Source organism: Polypterus senegalus, chromosome 13, assembly GCF_016835505.1.
Source record: "Polypterus senegalus isolate Bchr_013 chromosome 13, ASM1683550v1, whole genome shotgun sequence".
NCBI lineage: Eukaryota > Metazoa > Chordata > Cladistia > Polypteriformes > Polypteridae > Polypterus > Polypterus senegalus.
In genome coordinates, this window is record NC_053166.1 from 81,973,900 (window position 1) to 81,999,715 (window position 25,816).

Sequence of the window (25,816 nt, forward strand, 5' to 3'; positions counted from 1 at the left end):
GCGACAAGGAGTGTAAGGAGCTAGTAGCTGAGTGAGGTAGAGGGGGGGCAAGGTTATGTAGGATTTTGAAGGTAAGAAGCAGAATCTTGAATTTAATCCTTGATGGAACCAGTAACCAGTGAAGCTGGGAGAGAACAGGGGAGATGTGAGCAAAACACTTTCTGTGTGAGGACTCTAGCTGCGGAGCTCTGAATATACTGTAGCTTATGTATAGATTTTGCAGGGAGGCCAATGAAGAGGGAATTACAGTAATCAATACGTGATATTATGAAATAATGAACCAGAGTCTGATTATCATTAACGGACAGAAATGGAGGGAGGCAGGCAATGTAATGGAGATGATAGAATGAAATTGTGGAAAGAGGCCTAATGTGTTACTCAAAGTTGAATGATGAATCAAATAAAACACCAAGATTTCTGACAACAGGAGCAGGTTTGACAAGTGTACCATCAACAGAAAAAGAGAAATTGGATGCCTTAGAAAGTTGGGAGTTTGGGTCTACCAGTAACACTTCAGTTAGCTTAAGAATTTACCATTGGGATTAATAAAGTATCTATCTATCTATCTATCTATCTATCTATCTATCTATCTATCTATCTATCTATCATATAGTGCCTTTACTTTTTTTCTATCTATCTATCTATCTATCTATCTATCTATCTATCTATCTATCTATCTATCTATCTATCTATCTATCTATCTATCTATCTATCTATCTATCTATCTATCTAGATCAGTGATGCAATCAGTGAGTGTGCTGAGAGATGAATCTGTAGGGGAGTCTGTATTAAGATATAAATGTATATCGTCTGCATAATAGTGGAAGTTAAGGCCATGTCTGCGAATAATCTGACCCAAAGGAAGAAAATAAAGTAGAATTGTACAAAAGTATCCAAAACAAGTTTTTTTTTCCATCTTAAAAATGTTGGAAAATTAAGGTGCAATCTAAATATGTAAGATACTGAGAAATTAATTAATTCATTTATTTCCAGTAGGATCGACTACAGCAATACGGTATTCACTGGCTGCTCAAATTGTTCTTAATACAGCTTTCAGTTCATTCAGTGCAAGAACAAGAAAATACAAACACATAACTCCAGTTCTCAAATATTTACACTCACTCCTGGTTAAGTTTAGGGCAGATCTCAAAATCCTTCTTTTCATATATAAAGCCTTAAATGACCAAGGTTCTGCTTACTTATCAGAACTTATCATTACTTACAGAGCCAGAGCACACATTAAGATCTCAAGATGCTGATCTGCTTATGATTCCGAGTATTAATAAAATAACAGAAGGAGGTTGAGCTTTTAGTTACAAGAACCCAAAGCTGTGAAATGGTCTGACAGCTACTACATGAGGTGCCCCCCAAGTCATGGATTTTAAATCCTGGCTGAAGACTCCCTTCTTCAGTTTAGCATAACCAGAATAGAGCTGTTGATTAGCTGTGAATACTGCATCTCTGTGGTTAGTCATTAGTACTAAAATATAATGTAAGTAATAGGATATTTAGAAGCTGTTACTAACGCTCACCTATTCTGTTTCTCTTCTCGGTACCCACACTCTACTGCTCTACTGCCAAGTTGTTTGCCTGCCACAGAAAAGTAATTTCTGATAAAGGAGCACTGGAATCATTGGGAAGAAGGGTCCTTTTATCAGACTGGATGGTTCAGCACTGACTCAGCCGTGGAATGGCCAGTAAGGGGGAGGCAGCTTGTTGACCGAGGTCTCCCTAACTCTGAACAAATCTGTTTCCTCATATGTGATAGTTCTGCTTTTAGTGAGTGATATAATCTGTTCTTGCATTTTGCTTTGTAGTTTGTACTATTGTATTGACTCGTATTTCTGAGGTGGCATTGATAGATTGGTCATCTAGCTCTGTGAAGAAGCTTACTTATGTTGTGTTTTGTGTATTGTGTCTACCCCATTTTTTGACACCCACTGCACAACCAAACTACCTGGAAGGGTGTCTCTCTCTGAATTGCTTTTCCCAAGATTTCTTCAAATTTTTTTTCCCTGACGAGTCTTTTTTTTTTGGGTGGGATTTTTGTCTTCCGTATGGAGTCAAGGCTGGGGGGCTGTCAAAAATCAGGGCCTGTTAAATCTAATTGCAGCACTCGTTGTGTAATTTTGGTCTATTCAAGAAACAAATTGTTGTTTTTGTTGTTCAACTAGCACCTCGACTTTGTGGCATGGCCAATGTGTGCCCTAAGAGTAGAACTTTGTGAGCGTACTGATCTACATTTTATTTCTAGTTTGTGGCTGTTAATTTCATACTAGGCTGACCCACCTTTTAAGGCGACCGACTTTTAAGTTGACCATTTCTTAAGTCAATTCAATATGTAGATCAATTTGATATTTTATACAAACTCATTAATTTGGTTATATTACATTTGAGCGGTATTACTTTAATACTCACAGTTTCTGTTATTTTTGTGACGAAATTTAAATTTTTTTTCTATATTGAGGTCGCCCTTTTGAACCCCCCTGATATTTACATTTGTACTCCATCAACATTACTCCATCAACATTAATTATTTCCAGAGACATAATTTTGTCTATTTTTCCAGCGCATCGCGCACAAAAGCAAGGGAACGATGGGAGCACCAGAACTCTGCTCACATCATGTCGCCTGCATCGCAAGCTGCAAGTAGTAAGTCTGTGATAAGCGGAATACCGCTACGCTTTCCACTCACGGGACGGAAGGACAATCCTGACCGCTTTTATATAGTAAGAAAGAAGAAGTAGATATCGCACAGTCTGGAGTAGAAAATCATCTTTTACCTGGAAAAACAAAACTACAAATCCCATCGTGCATTGCAAAATGGATGGGGCGTGTGTGAAACTCCACGCCTGCGTAGCACTCACGGGACGGAAGGACAATCCCGACCGCTTTTATATAGAAGGACTGTTTGTGGTGTTTATTCTGTCTTCATCTTTTGTTGTTTGAGGTATGGCAGTGCAGTAGTTAGCTCTGCTGTCTCACAGCTCAGATCACATATTTGGCCACTATATTCAGTCCAGCATAGTTGGCAGACTTCCCCCTAGCCCTCAAGGACATTTAAAAGACCACCACAACATTGTAATCCACTCAAATAGTTCAGTTCCTTCTTCCTCCTGTCGAAGTTTGCAAGCATTTTCATGATTTCACTGAATTCAGTGTAAATGGAGTTCACTCATGACTACTCATTAATCACACTGAAAGCCATGATGTGTTGTATGTTGATTAGCAAATGCAAGTAAGAATATCACTGCCCTGCACACGTGACAATAACAACCCTAAAAACGATTCAGGCTCTGCAAAAAAGAAACATTTAGGAATGGGTCAATCCATTCATGCAAATGGGAATTGTCAACCAACTAAGAGCATTAAATCAAATGTAGTGCCAAAGTCTTTGCAATCAATGGTTCATTTTTATTTTATGTAAAGATTTTGACAGGGTCTGTTACTTAGAATGTACCATCTGAAAGAATGACCCCCCTTGCATCACACTGATACAGTGTTGGCTGAAAAAAATCAGGGATTGTTGAGAAGATGTTGAAGGCTGCAAGTAGTAGCCAATAACAACTTTAACCAACTTCCGAGAATTGGATTAAGCAGGATTGAGAATGTTAGGTTATGTTAAATAAAAAAAACATAAAAAAGAAACTTAATATACAGATACTCGAGGATATAAGACAGTAATTTTCAGGAAGGTCTGTTCGCACGACAGGCTGAGCTTTCCACACCATGGCTGCCTCTGATCTTCAGCTTCAGAGGAAGCCAAGCTTCTTTACTGTCAACACTTCTACTCTGTTGCTCTTTTTTATAAGGCTTGAATGCTTTTATGAACAAAAATAATTGTGAAAAAAACAAACAATCCCAGCTTCCAAGTTCAGAGGAGTTCCGGTTAAATGTGCCTTCATCTCATGTGTCTGAGATGTCCAGATGGTTTTCTTGACTTCCTCCCTGATTTAAAGACACATAAGAGACACGGTTTCTTGTAATAATATAACCGTTAGATGGACACCATTTTCTGTATATCGTATGTCAGGAAGCTGCCTTCCAAAGACTGATGGGCCTGCTGTGGTGAAACCTGAGCAATAAACGACAGGTTTACTCTCTGGATGCGCATAGTCAATCACCCACACGACTGAGATGTCTTGTTTATACATCCCTTCAATATGATTGATCACCTAATAACAAACCATCACAATTATATCAGGCCAGCAGCAGTTTTTCATACGGTAAATGTAAAACAAAGAACAGTGCAGCCAGTGTGCAAATCTCTTTGATCATATAATAGAAGTTACAAGTTCACAACTATCTAACCTCCACTTATTTAAAATTATATTTTACTTGAGCACAAAGGCTTCTAACATTTTTTGCTTGAGTGCAAGGACCTCCATATATTATCATATTTTTAAAACACAGGCAGATCAGGTAATTTATCCTTAGCTCCATGGTGTTATACATCAAGATGTCCTATACCAGTAAAGCCCAGTTTACATCTGCACCTGATGTTGGAGCAGTAGTCCAAAAATGGACAATGGGAGAAAATTTAAGGATATCAGCTTTCACTGTGGATATTACGGCTTTACTGGTTTGGGGGGAACCAACTCTGAATGGGACACCAGTCCATCATAGAGTACACTCTGTCTAATTTCATACCAAATTAGAGTCACCAATTAATCTAGCTCACATATGTCTTTAGGGTGTGAGGAAAAATGGGAATACACACAGAAAAGCAATATGAACACAAGGGCACAGTCAAAATGATCAGCCTTTACATCCACTATCCTGGAGAGTCTCCTGCTTTAATTTTTCTGGGAGTCGCCATCACAGAGGACCTCTCCTGGGCTAACAACACCTCCATGGTAGTCAGCAAGGCACAACAACGCTAACCTCCCCTAGAAAATGTTGGTCAACTTTTACAGATACACTATAGACAGCATCTTGACTAACTGCATGACAGCCTGGTACAAGAGCTGTACCAAAGCCACCAAAAAAGCCCTGCAGCGGGTCATTAAAACTGCATTGTTGGCATTGAACTGCCATCACTTGAACATCTATACAAGACTTGCTGTGTGACAATGGCTAAAAACATCATCATGGACATCGCTCATCCTGGACATAACTTATTTAAGCTCTACCTCCCATCATGGTGGTGTTTCAGTTCAAAATGAGCCTTATCCCAACTGCCCTAAACCTGTTAAACTCAGAATGATAACTCCTCAGTCTGAGATAATAATGTACAATAAGCTATGCTGGTAATGTGTAATACACTGTTTATCTGTGTGAACGATTTGCCATTCAGATTTTAAATGCCCCTTTGGGGTTGTTACAAAAGTAATTTTGCTGTGTTACACAATTACAATAAAGTTGGTTTGATTGATTGATTGATTGATTGAAATGTGAGATGAGAGTGCAAAATACTGTGCTATCATGTCAACCATTTTGGGGTCAGCACAATTGCAATGGCTCCCTTAATTGCAGATTCTGCTGTTTTTATTGCTTGAAAGTATGAACTTATGCCATTTGAACCGGATGGGAAATCTGTTTTTTGTACTGACCTCATGCACACACCCACCAAGTAACATATTGTATTATTACAGAGAATTGTTTGTGTATCACTTGGGCAGAAGGTTTCTATCTGCAAAGATGGAACAGACACACCACTCTGGGATGTATGCAGTGCACACAGACTCACGGGATACAGCCTGGATACTGCTGGCCAACAACACAGCAAGGGGCATGGAAGATTGGATCTAGAAATCTAGAATCCATAAATGGGAGGGGATTTTAAATGAATAAGAAACACAAGAAAGGAGAAAAATAAGGAAAGAAAGATCGGAGGGAGAGCAGCTTGGCATACTTTGCCCACCAATCTCGCAACAGACTAAAAAATTTTAAGTGGCTCCAAAACCTTAGCATGACAATAAAGAAATTTTTTCTTATCATTCAAACGATGATGAATAAGTCCTCCATGGATTAATAAAGACAATACATGGCTTAAGAAAGAGCAGCATAGTGGTATATTGGTCAGTGATATGCCGCCCTAGCCACCTTACTTTCTGTGGGGATTCTGTGTGTTTTCGTCATGTCCGCTTCAGTTTTGTCACTTTGTACTTCGGTGCTCATCCCACAGTCCAGACTTGTGTTTTAGGTCAAATGGATGTTTTAGGTTTTCCCCATAAAATAGACTGCTGTTTGTTTCTGCCATGCCTTAAATGTGCTGCTAGAACAGGTTTTAGCCAAAGTGACCCTGAACTACATTAATTATGTTTAAATGAATGGAAACATATTATGCTTTGTGTTATAGGTAGAACTGCAATGGCGTGTATAAAACTACACAAAAAACTATATTCCATACCTGGAGAGAGGAGGATGCATGAAAATAAACAGACCTATTTAAAGCACAAACCCTTTACACTTCACTGCCTCACCCTTAATCCTTCCAATTCTGTAGTAGAGTGGCCTTTCCCATCCAGCATCCTGGGTTTGAGTCCTATGCCCATTCTTGTTCCATGCTCGTCTCCTGTGTGTATTTATGGCTTTGTCCCTGCACACTCTGGTGGTCCTCCTATAGCCACAGAAGTGTACAGCGTGGTCTAATGAGTGATTCTAAAGCGGCTTAGTATGAGTGTTGGTGTGTCCGTGAGTGGGCTTTATGATGGACCGGCAGTTGTCTCCTTCTTTGCACCCAGTGCTGACAGGACAGGTTTGGGCCACCCACCATGACCCTGAATTTGTTCTGTTACACACATTACATACTTTGTGTTATGTGCCAAATAAAAAATAACTTCAATATAAATAAAAAGCACACTTACTTCACCAGCTCCAGCATAAGAATTTTACAAGATCTCACACATCATCAATTTCTAAGATTAAAATGAGGGTGATGAATGAGGTATAATAAAATCCCTATTTTTTGGAACAGCATGTGTGTGACGATCAAGTTTCTAATCCATTCCCGCCTGACAACTCAGTGGTGTGTGAACTCTTCAGTCAACACAGGCAGTTGTCTGGTTATCCTCTGCAGATGCTGAGAGCCTGCAAGTGTGGAGGCTTACTGTACTGGAGCAAGGTCTCTTGTACATTATATTTATTTTTAGAAAAATGCACAGAATTGCTTTCATTATTATAAATGAATTGCTGCCATTTCAATTTCTCTATATTCTATAAGGTGAGAAGTTAAGCCAAATGACACCTTTTATTTGCGAACTACAAATTACAATATGCAAGCTTTCGAGGTGACTCAGGCCCCTTCGTCTTTGACTACATCTTGCCTGAAGAAGGAGCCTGAGTTGCCTTGAAAGCTTGCATATTGTAATCTTTTTAGTTAGCCAATAAAAGGTGTCGTTTTGCTTGACTTCTCATTACATCCATAATGGCTAACATGGTAGAACAACCTAATACTGTATTACCTAAATTCTATAAGAATGACTGTTGAATGTTGAATATCTCCTTGATAATGTTTTAAATACAATAAAGTGAGCACACAATATGACATTAGGCCAGAGTGCCTCTGGTTTTGGTCTAAAAGGCAGAGAAAGGAAAGTTGATCTCCTAAGCCACTGTAGGGTCATTCATTTGAGTGTTTGAAGTTTTGGAACACGCATGACCTCATCAGGTTTGATGAATGTGCCTGCAGACTCCTTTGCCTGACATCTGTTACTGTTTAAAGTGAGCTCTGGTCACTGCTCCATAACCGGCAGCTTCATCTAGGAGGCATCAAACTGAACTGAGCCACATCCAGTGGCTATAAAGCGATATTATTCAACTCTGAGTAGTATTCTCCTAGTTCATCAGACTTTTCCATATTTTAAAAAAATGAGCAGGTATTTGATGAAGGCCAGTTGTCCTGGTTTTAGATCCATATGGCCCAGGTCAGGTCTTTGATCACTGTAGATAGTGTACTTGAGTGTATAACACCTTAGGGTATAAATAGGCTAGCTGAGCTACACATCTTCTTGAATTCTGAGACGTAAAACACTTGAACCGGGGAATGCCATGCCAGTTGTACTAACATAGTGGCCAGCTTTGTTTCCTTTACATGAGGTAAACAAGTGTAACGAGATATCTACACTCTCACATTCCTGAGCTTCAGGAAAGATGAGTACTACAGAAAGAACAAATTAGCTGTTTTGAATTTTTGCAGCTCCAGTTTGTTCAAGTATGGGTTAGAATTAATGCTTTTGTTTTGATTTTCCTTCTCTAAATTCAATAGACATGCATTCAAAATTTTCAAAACTCACTCACAGTCTAATTTTTTTTGTTTATTATTGGGATACCCTTGACTTTACTGGTTGGCCTGCCACTCATTTTCATTGCTGTTGTAGCCCACCTTAATATCAGTGGTGTCACGACAAAGAAATACATTAGTAGAACTGTGTTACCTTTAAGGGTGGCACTGTGGCGCACTGCTACCTCTTAGTAAGGTGATCAGGGTTCACATCCGGGGTCCACCCCTGTCCAAAGGGAAGGAGGTTTAGATGAATTGACAACACTGAATTGTTCCTAATGTCTGTTTAGTGTGTGTGTGTGTGTTCGAATTGTGATGGTCTGGTGCCTTGTCCAGAGTTTGTTGCTATGCTAGCTGGGATAGACTTAATCTGGATTTAGTTAGTTAGAAAATAAGATGACAAATGATCATTCTAAAGATCAGCTCTGATGGGGAGTTGGCACAAATACAAGTTCAGTCCTCTGATCTCACAATAACACACTGCATCAGCCTCTTCCCGGCTGGATGTGGCCGTGGTCATATTTAATCTGTATAGTTTATTAGCCATGCATTTAGTGAAAGTGCATTTGACATTACATTAAATGTGATAGTAAATAATAATAATACTACATTTTATTTATATAGCGCCTTTCCCATGCTCAAGGCACTTAACAGAGTCTCAGAAAGAAACAGCAGGTATATTTAACATTGGATACATATGTTTCCTGAATAGAACACTAAACCAGATAGATACAAGATATACAAAAGCATCAAATAGAGAATAAAAGACAATAAACCAGAGTAAAATACTAAATTCAATACTAAAAGAAAAGCCTGAACAAATAGCATACTTTGTGATATAACACACACACAAATTATCCTGAGCATCTGAACAGAGAGGAAGACTGAAAAAGGAGGCAGGATGTCAGGTTAAGGTAAAAGACGTCCTGAACAGATGAGTTTTAAGTTGTTTTTTTAAAAGAATGATTGAAGTCAGCCAATCTAATTAATTTGGGGAGGTCATTACAAAGTCTGAGCATACATACAACTGAAGGCCCTGTCACCCATAGAGTTCAGGTTGGTGTGAGGCACAACAAGATTTGCAAAATCAGAGGACCTTAGTGGGTGAACAGAAGCATAGTGAGGGTTAACGTCACTGATGTAGTCCGGTGCAAGGCCATTTAAAGCTTTTTAGGTTAGTAATAGAATTGTATACTCTATCCTGTAAGGCACAGGGAGCCAGTGAAGGGTCTTATGTGGTCACTGTTGGTGGTCCGATTTAGGACTCCTGCAGCAGAGTTTTGAATGAATTGGAGCTGCGATATATGATTAGAAGAGGCTCCTGCCAGTAGGGAGTTACAATTATAGATGTGGGATTTGTTAAAAGCATGGACAAGTTCCTCAGCATTAGAAAAGAAGAGGAATGAGCGAACATGTGACGGAGGTGGAGGTAAGAACATTTATGAATGTGGTTTATGTGGGTGGAATTGAAAGGGAGGAATCAAAAATGACACCAAGACTCCTTGCATTAGAGGAAGGTCTAATGAGATCACCGTCAAGAGTGACTGAGAAGGAGCTCTTTTTCAAAATTTGAGTTTTAGTGCCATTTGCAGTAGTTTAGTTTTGTTGCATTTTAATTTTAAAGCGTTCTGCTCCATCCAGGCAAGTGGAGAGGAGATGACATGTGAGCATGAGTCAAGAAAAGATGGCATAGCGGTGGAACTACACTTGTAAAAGAAAACCAAGGAGCAAACATGATTTTAAGTCAAGCTGATAATATTTGGCAATACCTACACTCAAAAACAGTGAACTAACAGAGTTAATTTAATTTAATATAACTTAAAATAAACATGTTTGTTGGAATTATTTAGGTTTAACTACTTATGTTGACATAATTCTCTTAGATGAGAATTTAATGAAAACCATTCAGTTATTTTTTGTTAACAAAGATGTGATCAGGCTCTGGCATTGTTGTCTTTACTCACCTATTTTAAGTTAACCTTACTCAAAATTAACATTTTTAATACTTAAAACATGGCATGTCTATATTCACTATATACAAGTCAATTTAATTTAAAATAAACACATTTTTTATGTATGTGATGTCACACATTTGCGATTGGGGGCAGCCAAAAGGACCAATGGAGTGTGAAAACTCAGCGGACAGAGATATAAGATGGCGTACTAATGCTTCTCTCCTTTTCTCATCAGAAAGAACGAAGAACAGACAAATCCTGATACATTAAGTCTCCGCTAAAAAACGAGCATGAAGAAGGAAGACCTTACGCATTCCAGCCATCCCCACATGATGGCTTCAACCCAGTTGTCCTCTGATGACATCATCTCCGTCACATCCCATCCACGTCTTCTCACCTCTACACCAATTTCCAGTCCATCTGTCATAAAAACCAGCCACCTTTCCCGTATGATGACCGAATGTATATGCTGATTCTTACAATCTGTACAATATTCTGGTTCACCTACAGTATATGGGGACTGTTCCCCAATCCTTACTCTGTCTCTTTGGTCTCTTTGTCACAGTGACTATATTTGCATAGAGATCTGCCCCTTTTATTGCATTACTAGCAACTTGGCACGCGCTATGCTGCACGTTGGATGACCACAGTGGAAGGACTCAATCGTAAGGACCTCTCGTCGGGTGCCTCATTGGCACGCTTTTGCCTCTTTCTTTTGCGATCACGGCGTAATCTGTCTTCTCTCTCTGTAGGGGTTTCAGTTGCCTTTCGCTGTGTGGCAGAGACGCGTCGTTGAGCTAATCTGTGTGAATGCTGAGTGTCCGTTTCTTGCGAGCGGCTGTCACGTCTTTACCTCTTTGCTTAGTGATTACGCTGTAATGTGTCCTCTCTCGCAGCAGCAGGTTTAGTTGCGTTTCGGCATTGTTCCGTAAGGTCTCCTCCGTACAAGTGCACATGGGTAGCTGAAGACGGAAAGGCATAGTGGGCATAGTGAAACACACGAATTGGTGACCAGGGAAACCATCCGACTCAGACACGGGGCTCGAAATACTCAAGTGCACATGTTATTTGTAATTTAATTTTTTTTTTTTTTGTTATGAACTTCCCCAAAAGAGTTTATCCCTGTAAATAGTTAATAGTATATCAACAATATAATCTGTTGTAGTACGGGCATTAATTAGCGTCACACCTCATAACCTGCATACACCACGTGTTTGGCTGTAACGCCAGAAGCGTGGTGGATGCTGTAAGGGTAGGTTGTGGTTTCTGTTTCTTTCGTGATTTTTTAATTTCATTTTATTGATTATTTAATAGGCAGAGGGAAGAAGACGTTAATGTGATGCTCTGTCTATTTCTTTACTTTTGTTTTGAAAAGATTTTTGGGAACAGGAAAAATAAAAGCAAAGGTGAAAGAACGAAGGGGGGTAAGCAGGAATTCTGAGAGGGGATGGACTGGGGCTTTTCTACGGGGCGGCTATACAGCCAAAAGGAACACGGACACGGACACCGCGCTGGGCTTTTATTATATAGATTGTCTGAGGGATCGCCACTCCTTTGTACAGTTGGAAAAAAAGTTAAAGACTTTGAGTAAATTAATTTTTTTTCCTAAAGCTGTCGGTGTTTTGTGGGTTTTGAAGCTAGTTTAAGATTTTTTGTTTTTTTCATTTTTTTAATAAAGTGGCAAATTTGTAGCCCACCCTTCATCACAAAAGCATCTTTTACTTTGGCTCCTGTACAATTGATTTATTAATGTTAAGACTGCACGAAAAGTGTATATCAATTACACCCAATATACTGGGCAAGGGAGCAGAAGATTTGAAACAAGACAGGCATTTTTGGTTTGGTTTTTGATACGCTGAGTTAAACTGGGAATCTGAAAGGCGAAAAGGATTTTGATTATACAAAATGAATATGGAATGGCAGCAAGTGTTAATTTTGTGCGCTGAAAGAGATAAAAGGAAAGGTTCAAAGAGACATTGAAAGGTGGTGTTTTGCTGCCGCCAAAGAGAGGTGGAAGGAACTGATGGATTGATGTGTGAGGGTTAAGAGGATGAAGAAAATGTGATGATTATATGTAAGAAACTGTTTTCCTGCTATGATGTAATTTTGTATATAGTTGTTTTTTGTACAGGTTTAAAAAATAAATCTGGGTAGCTTTAAAATATACTCAAAGAATAGCATTAGAAATAACTTTTATGGAACTGCTAAAATCATATACTGTATATGTGGATTAATTAACTGCATTGTGTTAAAATAAAATAAATATGTACGGGCTAATAAAAATACAGTAAGTCATTAAAGATCCCTTAGCATTTTTCAAAAAGAGCCCGGTTTATCCCAATGCCCATCACGGCCTTGTCCATTCTGGCCCCTTAATCATCCCCTATCTCTAATTGGCTCTCTCTTACCCCCTCACGACCTAATAGCTAATGTGTGGTGAGCGTATTGGTGCAATGGCTGCAGTCACATCATGCAGGTGGGTGCTACACACTAGTCATGGTTGAAGTGGTTCCTCTCTGTCTAAGCACTTTGAGTAGCTAGAAAAGCGTTACATAAATGCAATTAATTAATTATTACAAAAATGGTTAATGTTACAAAAGTGACTGGCATGTAACTGGTAGAAGGTTATGCTGATAAACATATTTACTTGGCTAGAATATGTACTTACTGCATAGAAATGGCTTCCTATAATGGAGGTAAGTGGATATTAAGGTATTAAGGTACGTTTAGATTTCATATGTGCTACTTCTGCAATTTTAAAAGAGAACCTTGTTTCAACTACGAAACGGATAAAAGTAACACAAATCTTTACTCTCATTAATTTTCTCTCAGTACATTTTCATTCTAACATGCCGTAAGTTCCACTGTATTCTCTGTTTTGTTAGCAGCAGCCTAGAATTAAGGATTAGTGAACTAAAGACAGAAAGAGAACCCATTGCCCTTTCCCTACATTCTCATAGGCAGCAGCAGTTTGGTGTTTAGGTGGGAATGCATGTTACACTAAGTACCTGCTGCACCTTCCGCAGAGTTCATTTCACTTTATTTCCCCTGTCCTTTTTCAGCACTCTTTCCTTTCTAATCTTCTGTTGTTTCCTTGTTTCATGTTTTTCAGTGTTCCATCTGCATGCATTCAACCTATCATACTGCATCCTTTTGAGACCTTTCTATTTAGGCTCAAGTGTGCTACTTTGGCTATTTTGTTTCGCTCATATTTTCTTCAGATTCTGTAACTTTCAGGTGGGAATTCCACAACTAGGCCACCTCATATAATGAATTATCATCATTTTTTTCCGATTCATTTGCACTGCGAAGATGGACTCTCACCCAGTATGTGATGATTGCTGGGACAGCTACCCTGGAGAAGAAGGTTAAGATAATAGATGGATGGATGGATGGGCAGTACCTCAGAAGGGGCATGATGGAGAAGTCAGTGTGACCCTCTGTTGCCAAAGATAAGATATTATGCTAAAAACAGACAGCCTTTATTACTTTAAGACAGATCAGCGTTCTCCTCAAGGTTCCTCAAGCTAGTGTAACAAAATCAAAGTAAAACAAGCAGCTGTGGCCACACGAGTGTTCAGCACAGCTGTTTACAATCAGAGTGATAGAGTAACGCTCCGATTGCGATTCTGAAGCTCCTCCTTCCAAAGCCCCTTTCATTCCAGAGGGAAACATTTCGGAGGCTATTTTAGTTGAGGAATGTAATCAACCTGAGACCATTTCTATTCCAGAGGAGAACTTTTCCATGACCGTATCCAGTCAGGAAGAGTATAATATTGTCGGCTCAGAGCACTAAACTTGTATTTGTGCCGACTCCCCATTTGGGCTGACCTTTAGAATGGTCATTTGTCATGTCATTTTCTAACACGCTTCATCCAGACCAAGATCATGGGTGGTGCTGGAGCCTATCCCAGCTAACATGGGCCGCAAAGCAGGAGCAAACCCAGAACAGGACACCAGTCCATCGCAGGCCAAACACTAACACACACACCCATACAAATACACCAAACACACACTAGGCCGAATTAACATTCCCAATTCACTTAACCTGCATGTCTTTGGACTGTGGGAGGAAACCAGCACACCTTCAGAAAACCCATGCAGACACGAGGAAGACATGCAAACCAAAAGCAGGAAGGACCTGGAATGGGAACCCTGGTCTCCTTATTGTCACTGCGTCACTGTGCCACCCCCATCAGAATGGTATGTTGCTTAAATCAGGATAACAGGTTTAAAATTGGCCACTAAAGGGAAAAGGAGCACCAGCTGTCTTTGTTTATGTCCTGACATAAGAATTAAGTTTTGTTTTCATAACACTCATTTCTCGGCCAAAGGTCAACTCTGTTTTTCTGTTTTGATATTCCATCCAAAGAGAAGGTTTGGCTGTAATCTATAAGGCGCACCCTTGAACCCAACTCCTGTTTACAGCTGTAATCGGACTGATATCACCTGAGCCCAGCTTCTCCAGTACTTCAAAAGCCTCAGCACTCTTTCAAAGTTTTCTCATTGTTCACCCTTCTCAAATATCTCATTGTTTCTCTCTTGCTTTTGAACTTTTCCTCCAGAGCCTCGCCTTTTTGTTTGCATTGTACTAGTCATGTGCCATATTTTTTTCTAACTTGTTTGACTGGATTCTGTCTTGCTCCTTTGCTATTGTTTCACACATGATTGGTATATTTAACCATTTCCACTATGTCAATACATCTTCTAGCTGTAAGGCCCGTATCAATAGATAACCACCTACTGAAAGAATCTCATAACTGTTCATTTTCTGTTACCCCAACCTCTAGAGCCTTCAAAATCATAACTGACTGGTGGTAATGTAGATGCACTACACTAATGGGTCAAGCTGGACACCATTAGGGAACCAAATAAACTGGTCTTGAATGTTACGGTTATTTGTCACCTTTCTGGTTCTTAATTCAAAGTCCTTCTCCCATTTTGTGTCCTTTTAAATAGCCAGTAGGCAACTGCCTCTAAAAAGATTTGGTTGTATAGGTTGTGTATTATGTGATCTTTATGAGGCATCTTCCAACTATCATTAGTAGTCCATGAACAGCAAACAAGATACATAAAACAACAAGTATGAGAACTCTACAACAACAACAACAATTATTTATACAGTGGAACCTCGGGTCACAAACGTCTCGGAACATGTACAAATCGGGTTACGACCAAAAAGTTCGCCAAACTTTTGCATCTGTTCATGACCACACACTTGGGTGACGAACAAGTCAGTTTCCCTTCCGGTTCGTACGCGGCGATGATTTCCTCATGTGTTCAGTCTCTCCCTGTGCAATCGCTGTGAACTCCTTGTGCTCCATTTCGTTTCCCTTCCAGTTTGTATGCGCCGGTGATTTACACATGTGTTCATTCTCTCCCTGTACAGTACATTGTCCTCGGCCAGACGTGCAATGCACAGAGGGACTTTACCTCAAAACTGTAATCTCCTCTCCACCCAGTTCCTCCTCACTTCCTTCATGCCAGAACTTGACTCATGCAAGGTTAGTTTTCTTGGTTGTTTATGGTTAGTTTTTGTATAAATTAAGGATTTTTCAAATGTTCATTTTTTCCCTGTGGTTAAAACTCATTAAAAAAAGTGTTTACAGCAAGCGATTCGTAAGGCTATAGCGTGAACTCTTGCAATGTTAGTTTTCTCCGTTCAAGGTTTTCTCAGTGTTATTCAGTGTTTTTACATTTAGTTTACTATTACACTGTGTGTTCTATGGTATAATTAACTATTTTTGTGCTTAAAAATCTTTAAAAAAATATATTTACATACAGTTCATACAGTCCGGAACGGATTAATTGTATTTACGTACAATCCTATGGGGGAAATTACTTCGGGTCACGACCAAATCGGGTTACGACCAGAGTTTTGGAACAAATTACGGTCGTGACCCAAGGTTCCACTGTATATTAAATTTTCATACAAATAGTGTAGCACATAGTGATTTACAAGATGAAGAAAAATGTTTATATGAAAGAAAAAAAGGATTAGGTTGTATTATACTAAAACCCAGCTAAGATTGACACTGTCGATATGACAGTGATTTATTTATTTTTTCAGCGGGGATCCCAGGAATGCACCCAGCCTTGGCCCGACTCACACACACTCGCTCACAGAGACAAAAAGCAGCTGGTAATAAAACAGAAATTAAAGAATGGATTAAACAATAATAAATGAAATATATGAAACTACAATGATTCCACCAGAGTTCCCCTTACGGCAATATACAATAAACACAAACTCAACAATAACAAACAACTAACAAAAACCACATACTATGAAGTCCACAAAAACAGCAATTGATAAAATGAAATGATGGAGGGGGATAGTCCAGAAATCTATATGAATGTAAAGGTCAGTCCTACCGGTATTTCCTGATGAAATGATGGCATGTGAATGGGATCAGGAGCACTCCTTTCTTCACAGGATGACAACAAACCCTCAGACAGACCTCATGCAGCAGGAAGACACCAGGCAGTCCATGCATCCAAAACAGGAGAAAATGTAGGACAAAACACTAATCCACAGGTAGCAAAACGGGAAGGCAAACAAACTGGTATCTCCAGACACGAAACATGACAGATTTTTCTTCTCTGCAGAAATGGCCTCCTTTTAAATGTCGCGCCGGCCTCCTTGTGCCCAGCAGTCCCTGCACCCTCAGCAGACAACCAATCAGGAACTACTGGGAGTTGAGGTTTCATTCCCTAGTAGCACGGCTACAAGGCAATACTAAGCAACAAAGAATAAAGTAAGGTCAGATGGCCAAGGGACAGAAAAATACAAAACAAAAAAAAAAATCTCCAGATGTGCTGGAGAAAAAAAAAACAAAATCTGCAGGGGTTCCAAGACCATGAGACCTTCCAGCCCCCACTGGGCATACCTAACATAAATAATCTAAATCAGTCCTCGTGGTTTTCAGGATTCACATAAAAGAATTTGATGACGATGATCATGTGGACATCTGGGGTACTGCCTTCATTCCATCAATGTGAGCACTGCATGGTGCCGTGATCAGATGGTGATGGTGCAGATCAGATTAAATGGCAGCACTCAAGCTATGGAAAAACAACACAGGTAAAGAAAAGTGAGTATATACTTTGAAAATAAGGAAGGAATCAGGAAGGAAATAATCTATATATATAATTCACTAAGGACACGCACGACAGTGAGAGCAAGTAAGACAGAGCCACACCCGCCAACTCAGAGAGCACCGCCCGCCAGCTCTAAGACCATGGGATATGCTTGACAGAGCCCCACCCGCCAACTCTAACTCTCCTCCTACGTCCACCCGCAAAACCGGTCCGGCCCACACGCAGCCGACACGGCATTTCTCGGCAAGCATCTGCAGTATGTTAAACAAAATAAAGCAAACTCTACTTGCAGCGAAAATTTACTTCTCCATCTAGATTCCATGCTCAGAACCATCAAATCCTTCGCTAAATCATACAAACACATGCATGAAATCACTCAGTCCAATCCAACAGCAGCTGTACGAATGCTTTTTGAGGAAAACCCTAGGCAGGATTTACGATGCTACAATGCCCCGACATGTCACACCAATGTTGCAGCGATTTTTGTCGGAGAACATGGCGAACCGCCTGCCGAAAGGGACATTTGCATCTGTCCCATAGGCAACTCCTGTAGACAGATTTTCACGCTCAATATGAATTGCAATCCTATGGTTCACCCACTTTTATTCCCTTACAGAGGCATTGGCTGGCACAAAGATTTACAACATGTTCCAGATGAAAGAATCGCCAAGCGAAGAAGGCTTACTCAATGCCAATTTTACGCGTACAGATTAGCAATGAGGAATGTCCATCCATCCATCCATTTTCTAACCCGCTGAATCCGAACACAGGGTCACGGGGGTCTGCTGGAGCCAATCCCAGCCAACACAGGACACCAGGCAAGAACCAATCCTGGGCAGGGTGCCAACCCACCGCAGGACACACACAAACATACCCTCACTAGGGCCAATTTAGAATTGCCAATCCACCTAACCTGCATGTCTTTGGATTGTGGGAGGAAACCGGAGCACCCGGAGGAAACCCACACAGACACGGGGAGAACATGCAAATTCCACGCAGGGAGAACCCAGGAAGCGAACCCGGGTCTCCTAACTGCGAGGCAGCAGCACTACCACTGCACCACCGTGCTGCTGCAGTGAGGAATATATTTAGTATTTTGCACTCCATCAGCAAACTATTCCAACAGTACGTCGTAGATGCGTATGTTAAAACAGAGGGCATGCGTCTCAACTATCTCAGATTAGATCAACAAAATTTGCACGTGGAACAATACAAAGGACTGTCAGACGCACTGCAAGCAAACACTGAAAATAAAAACGTACATTTAGGCAAAATGATCATATTACGTCCACATTTCCAGGAAGTCCAAGACTAGCAGGATGCCATGGCCATAGTACGTCAATTCGGACAGCCTCATTAATTTATCACTTTCACATGTAATCCTGCTTGGCCGGAAATTCTACATGCACTGTCAGATACCCAAAGACCGGAGCACAGACCTGATATCCCACATGCTGTTTACTCTTCATAATAATTCCAACAACCAGTCTTCAGCCATGGTCAGTTGTACGTGACTTTTTCTAGGGTTAGATCTTTCAACTCATTATCTGTCGTCACCACCAAAACACCTATTCACACCTGCGTCTTTCAAGAAGTATTTATTTCTTCTTGACTTCTGAATTCCTTTCTCACCGTTTTCCGTTCCTATTCTTACACCGCCGTATGCTACAGCGGGTTTCGGCTAGTTAGAAATAAAAGGCTTAAAGGCAAGAAAATGTCCCATGGTTATTAAGCCTCTGCAAGGCAGTGTCTTGGGTTCAGTTCCTGAGTCTGGACACTGTCTGTTTGGAGTTTGTCCACTCTCCTCACGTCTGCACAGGTTTCTCCAGATCCTTTGGTTTTCCTTCCCAATCTCAAAGACATTTCTCTTCTTATTTACCAAACTACCTTCACTTCAGCACAGGAATTCCACCTGAAGCTAAGCATGTTTGGGCCTGGTCAGTACATGGAATGGAAGACTATCTTGGAGAAGCTGGGTTGGTGCTGGAAGAGCTGTTGGCAAGGGGCTCGGGGGATTCTTAGCCTGTGGTCTATGTGTGGTTCTCACTCTGCTTCAGATGGAAAGGACTGAAGTCCTGACTCTCTGTGGTCATCAAAGATCACTGGACATTTTCAAAAAGAGTAGGGCTAAATTGCCCACCATGGCCCAGTTATTCTGGCCCTATAATCATCCCTTATTGGCTTACTATCTCTCATCCCTTCACCACCTAATAGCTAATGTGTGGTGAGTGTACTGGCACAAGAATGGGTGCTGTCACATCATCTAGGTGGATGCTACATTTTGGTTGTGGTTGAAGTGGTTTTCCACTGTCTGTGTAAAGATCTTTAAGTAGTTAAGAAAAGCATGATATAAATTTAATTAATCACAATAACTAATTAGTTAATTTTCCTTCATAGGTCATAATGCTACTCCACCTCCACTTAAACTGACCATGGCATGTTTCCTGTATATATTATCTGTTGCGTTTAATGTCTAATGTTTTATCCATTGTTGGTATTGCACAATCATTTTACTATGCACACTTGTCAATAATTTTTAGTTGTTGTGGCCTTAATGCCAATTGTATCCTGTTAATTGGTCCCATGTAGGTAGTGCCCAGTCCAGAGTCGGTTCCTGTCTTGCACCTGATGCTCCCTGGAGAGGCTGTGATGCATGCAATACAGAGACTGAATTAAGTGGCCAGTTCATTAAATCTCATGGCAAAAAAAACAATTAGCAGAACACTTCCCAGAAACTTTAGATCTTCCAGAAATTGTTTTTAACCCACCAATAATATAAACAGCAAAGTCAAAATTGGAGTTCAGCATTTTGAAGAAGGCATAATGTTTTCATTGTAACATAATGAGTCAGGGCACTCTTAACTACTTTGGAATGGTTTCCATTTTTTAAGATAACTGACTTCAGCAATGAAGGAATTAAAGTGTTTGTCAGCCAGTCCTGCTGAAATGAACCTGAACTGGATGGAAAAATGGGCAGAGAAACATGATCTCTTCCATAGATAAGTTGCTGTTTGCTTAACACTGGGGGTCATTGAGATTCCATCCATCCAGTTCATTGTGGAGAACCAGAAGCCAATTCCAGCAGCATTGGGCACAAAGCAAGAACCGAGTCTGAATGGGGTGACAGTCTATTACAGCATATCAAGATTGATTTAGTTATTTATTATAGTTATTGTATGTTGTTACCACAGAAAAGCTCAGATTTTTGGCCCTTCCTCTGTCACCCACTGGCCACAAACACAGATGACTGTCTGTTGTATGAGTTGTCAAAACAGATTAACATTTAGAGCATTTACTGTTTTCTTCTGTGTCTTTTGACAACACAGTAAGTTCTTACACAGAGACAGGTGTCCATTTGACAGAGGCTACATGTTTCCACCTTGTTTAGTGAGGGTATCTTTAGAGCAATTTATTATTAAATAAAAAAATCAGGCCTAGAACAACCTGTTGATTCCGGGCCAGTTTTGCTTCAATATCACATTAAAGGTAAATGTAACTTAAAAAAAAAACAACAATGCAAAACCCCAGAGCATCTGTATGTGTTAAACATTCGTTGGTATCAATTTCAGGGCACAAACTCCAAGTGGAGCCTTTGTGGCGGAAAACCTTTTTTGATCATTTGCCGGCGGTTTGTAATTCCAGCATTCCAGATGAGAAAGTCTGACAGATTAGTCAATATGACTGCTGAGAGTTATTTTATACAACAAATACAAGTCACTGCGGAACAGTTAACAATACTTCATGTTAAAAAAAGTATGGAAGCAAACACATCTACAGAACTATGCAGTGATTTTTCACATTTGTGTAACTTAGTATTTGAAAGCAGAAAAAAAAATCTAAACAAAGGAATATAAACTAAGGCTTAAATAAGTCATACTGTGGAGCCATCTTCAGATTACACACAGGGCACACATTACTAAGCACTTATATTTATATTCATTACATTATTAATGAGGCATATGTTATTTCAAACATACCTCTGGGGCACAGTACAGAACACATCATTTTTTTATATCCAAAAATAAGACAGAATGAGTGTATGTCTGTGCTTTAAATATTAAAAGATGACACATCCAAATTTTACAGAACCAGCCGTTAGCTCCAGACATGTTGCTCAGATGAATAATACAGACTCAAGGGCATCTTGCCTCAATCCATCCTATTCTGTTTTTTAAAAGGAGAACCAGTCAAAATACCTTCACGCAAATGTCCGAAAAAAGTGTTCACCACAGCACTGATTTAAATAAAAAAAATTTTGGTTTGTCCTGAGAACATCAAGTCCATGGCAGGAACCAGCTGTGGCCAGTGCACCAGCCTATTCCAGGGTTACTACATGAATTTAAATACTAAATGATTAATTTGCCTTCATTTCTGGTGGTCCCTTGCACACTTGAACAATGAACCCTATTTTAGTTTTAGAAGAGCAACACAATCCAACAGACACAGTGTCATCAGCATTACTGCCAGCAGTGCTGATGGCTTTAAACAGCCAGAAGGATCTGACTGGAGGGATTTAACATTAGACGGCCTTTCAATGCTATAGATGTAATGCTAAGGGATTCAACCTCCTGTCCATTTTGTTACCTGTGGAAGCCCTCTTTATCATCATTATGTTTTTGTAAGTAACAACGCTATACTAAATTGTTTATTTTTCAAAACATTAAAACATGTGAGTCTACTCAATTGAAAAAAAGGTTTGGAGCATGTCCATGACCCCTTATAATTAAAGAAAAAAATATTTTTTACAAAGATGAAAGCAATATCTTTTTAGATAGGGAGTCCAATACAGAACTGACTCATATGACTTCTGGTCTTATAGATTCCAGGCAGGAAGGGGAGGGTCCAGGAGGGTGGACAACCAACATGATGTCAGTGGTGGAGCAGATGTCAATCTTCCCTTCTGCACAGGAAGGAAGTGTGAAGACATAAGATAACGCAGCGCAAATCCTTGATTTGGTGGGTAATTGTCACCACTGGAGCCCTTAAGCTGCCTCCATCAAGTGAGCGCACGTGATTATTGAATAGTGACACTACCTTGATTTACTACTCTGTTCAACGCATGCATGGACTGGCTGTTGGGCATGATCGTGAAGAAAGAGTCCCTGATTTTGACTTTGCCAAAGATGCTGTGACCTTTGTGGAATTAATGGAGGCTCTTGAGAGACTGAGTGAGGAGTCTGAGTGTCTCGGCTTGTGAGTGTCCTGGATAAAAACTAAAATCCAGGCCTTTAATGACCTCTTGGGCAAAGCCATCAGCAGTGTGTCTGTCTGTGGAGAGAATGTCAACCTTGTCAAGAGGTTTACTTACCTTGTCAGCAACCTTCATGTCTCTGGTGACTTTCCCTATGAAATCAGTAGACGTATTGGGAGAGCATGGGGGAGTCATGAGGTTGCTGAAAAGGAGTATGTGGCACTCCCGATATCTTTACAAAAGTACAAACTAAAAAAGTGAGAGTGCAGGATGTAGCGTGTAGATTGGTGCAAAACTGGCTCAGATACAGGAAGCAGAGATTTATGTTGTTATGAACACTATCAGAATTGGGTGGTATTAAGAGTGGCATCCCCCTTAGTTCAGCGCTAGGACCTATAAATGATTTATATACAAATATAAATAACAAGCTGGTTAAGACTGAAGATAATAGGTGGATTGGCAAATAATCTAGAATCTGTCAAATCATTAAAAAGGGACTTGGACAGCAAACAGGCTTGAGCAGAATTGTGGCAGATGAAATTTAATGTCAGTAAATGTAAATGTAAATGCAAAGTGTTTCATGTATGAAGTAAACATGTTAGATGTTAGATTTGAATGCTCCACTGACAGACTGAGGAGATCGCTCCTACCCCACACTATGCGACTCTTCAATCCCACCCAGGGGGTTAAACATTAACATTATACAAAGTTTGTCTGTTATACCTCCATTGTTATCACTCTTTAATTTAATATTCCATCCATCCACCCATTTCCTAACCCGCTGAATCCAAATACTGGGTCACGGGGGTCTGCTGGAGCCAATCCCAGCCAACATAGGGCACAAGGCAGGAACCAATCCTGGGCAGGGTGCCAACCCACCGCAGGGCACACCCACACACCAAGCACACACTAGGGCCAATTTAGAATCGCCAATCCACCTAACCTGCATGTCTTTGGATAGTGGGAGGAAACCGGAGCGCCCGGAGGAAACCCACGCAGACACAGGGAGAACATGCAAACTCCACGCAGGGAGGACCCGGGAAGCGAACCCGGGTCTCCTAACTGCGAGGCAGCAGCGCTACCACTGCGCCACCGTGCCACCTTATTTTAATATTGTTTTTTATCAATATGCTGCTGCTGGAGTATGTGAATTTCCCCTTTGATTTAATAAACTATCTATCTATCTATCTATCTATCTATCTATCTATCTATCTATCTATCTATCTATCTATCACAATGGGAGGTCTGAAAACTGAAAGTACACTTTATGAGAAGGATTTCGGATTCGTAGTAACTATCAATTTCCAGAGAGTGTTCAAAAGCCATTAAGAAAGCTAACAGAATGTAAGGTTATATATTGCCTTAATGTGTAGAGTACAAGTCCAAGGAGGTTATATTCAAGCTTTATAAAACACTGGTGAGGCCTCATCTGTGTACAGTTTTAGTCTCCTAACCACAAAAAAGACATAGCAGTTCTGTAAAAAGTCCAGAGGAGAACAAATACTGTAGTCTCATTCCAGAGTTCTAAAAAAATATTAAGAGAGCAGAACCTTGCTCTCTACTATGATAAAATACTCTCATGACAAACTCCTTCATATTAAACAGTTTGTCCAGAGCAAATGGTCAGACTGGAATGTCCTAAAAGACACTGGTATTGTGCGGCTCCCACAATATTTACATCGCGGGTCAGTTCGCCACCACAGCTGGGCTGCGAATGAAAAGTTCACCGGCCTTTGCTGAGGAATATGCCGTCCTACTCACAGCTTTGGAAATAGGAGTGTCAGTGTGCCAAATCTGCAATATGTTAAAATAAACTCTGGTCATGGATCTGTGCACAACGAACCCACATCAGCTAATATTGCATATAATATTGTTTAACTCAAGATCTCTTAATGGCAAAGCACTGGTGCTATCAGAATTAATTACAGACTCAAACCCTAACTTGCTATGCTTAACAGACACTTGACAAAAACCAAATGATTTTACATCTGTCACGGAGGTGACCCCGCCCGGATACCTTCACTTCACGGAGTCTTGCAGCTCAAGACAAGGCAGAGGAGTCGCAGTAATTGCTAAATTGAACTTAAACATCAAAAGAATTCCCATCGACGGTCCATTGTCTTTCGAGTGTCTTGCTCTTAAGCTAATAACAAAATCTTGTCCTGTCTCACTTATTGTTGTCTGTCGTCCCCTGAAATACAATGCGTCTTTTTTATCTGATCTGACTGAATTATTAACCCACTTAAGTTCACTTTCCCAGAGAGTCATTCTACTTGGCGATTTTAACATCCATATTGACATTACTACATATAAACTGAGAAATGAATTCCTATTCTAACTGGACTGTTTTGACTTGGTGCAGCATGTTGATTTTCCCACCCACTCTGTGGTCCAAGTCCTATCTGACTGATAGGCAAGAGTTTGATAGTCTTTGCAACAGCAGATCCAGCTCAGCACCAGTCACACAGTCTTCCATTGCTGAAATCTGTTGATATCAGTGACAAATCTCTAAACTCAAACATTGAGTGTCGTCTGTTGTAGGCTGTTAAATGGAATGAAACTGAATTATTACTGTCTTCATAAGAATTACTTCTAAACGCTTTGAAGTCACTTCAGTTTTTTTGACAGGCACTTCCTGACCCATAAATATAATATACCGTTCAACTCGTCATCCAAGACATCAAACTTTGTGGGGTTTTCTCCTATTTTTGGCTCTCTATACCCAGAAATCCTTCATTTTTTTACTATTTGTGGGCTATGTTTTACGCAGGAAATTACACTTTTATGATAAAGATAAAAACCAATAGGTGTCCGCAGCAAAAATAAATCAGAAGGACTTGAAGTCGTGCATGCCAAATCAACAAAACCTATGGGTCAGACATCTTATTTGTTTCCAAAACAACCCACTTTGACCTCATAAAAAAATCTCCCTCGTGTTAATTTCATCCATGGCTTCAAGAAAAGAATCAACATCAAGTTTGTGTGCACTCATTTTAACATTGTGTTAAATTGTGCACTTCATAAAGCAGCCAAATCAAAATGATTTGAATCAAAAGTATCCCCAAAGGTGCCTTTTTTAACATCTTCACAAAATCTTTTATCATCATGTTGGGTATTCATAGAGCACAATTGAATACACGGTTGAATCTTTTTCTTTATCGTGGTATCAGAAGATATTCAGCTTCATTAAATGCCTTTGAAAAGCTGGTGGATTCCTTTGCTGTTGAGCCTTTTATAAGCTCCTAATTTTATTTTGCTGTTTTTGTCAGAACTACCATGGCTGAAATGTAGGCTATATTAGACAGCATTTCTCTTTTTCTTAATATTATGGTTTTGTCAACATAA